Source organism: Tarenaya hassleriana, unplaced genomic scaffold (assembly GCF_000463585.1).
Source record: "Tarenaya hassleriana unplaced genomic scaffold, ASM46358v1 Cleome75, whole genome shotgun sequence".
Taxonomy (NCBI): domain Eukaryota; kingdom Viridiplantae; phylum Streptophyta; class Magnoliopsida; order Brassicales; family Cleomaceae; genus Tarenaya; species Tarenaya hassleriana.
The window spans coordinates 538,773-539,236 of NW_010970030.1; positions in this window are offsets into that span (position 1 = coordinate 538,773).

Below are 464 nucleotides of genomic sequence, written 5' to 3' on the forward strand. Positions count from 1 at the left end.
GTTGACCCGCATGAGATTGTCACATGGACAGAGTCTTGACTTGAATCTCATACAGCGGTTCGTTTATGGATCCTCATACCTGAGATGTCTAGAGTATCTGATATGAGGAGTGGCGTGTCTTGACTGCGTCAAACGTCGTCTTTAACCGGATGATTATAACGGTGTTGATCAGATACGTTCACGAATCATATTGAGATAGTAGACATGCAATATGGGACTTGTCACCTCCTTAACAAGAGAAATATCGTTGGGCCCCCTCGTGGAAGTCGAACTATGAAAATGCGTGGCCACGCTATAGATGAAGTTGCATCTATTTTATTAGTCGATTTGCCAAAACGAGAAAGCGGTTGAACTTGAAGGGTGGCTCAAACTATGCCCTTATTCAACATATGATATCGTGAGATAAAGGATCAGAACTCGAGCTGTTATTGCCTCGGTTAGATCACCTCTAACTCAATTCAATG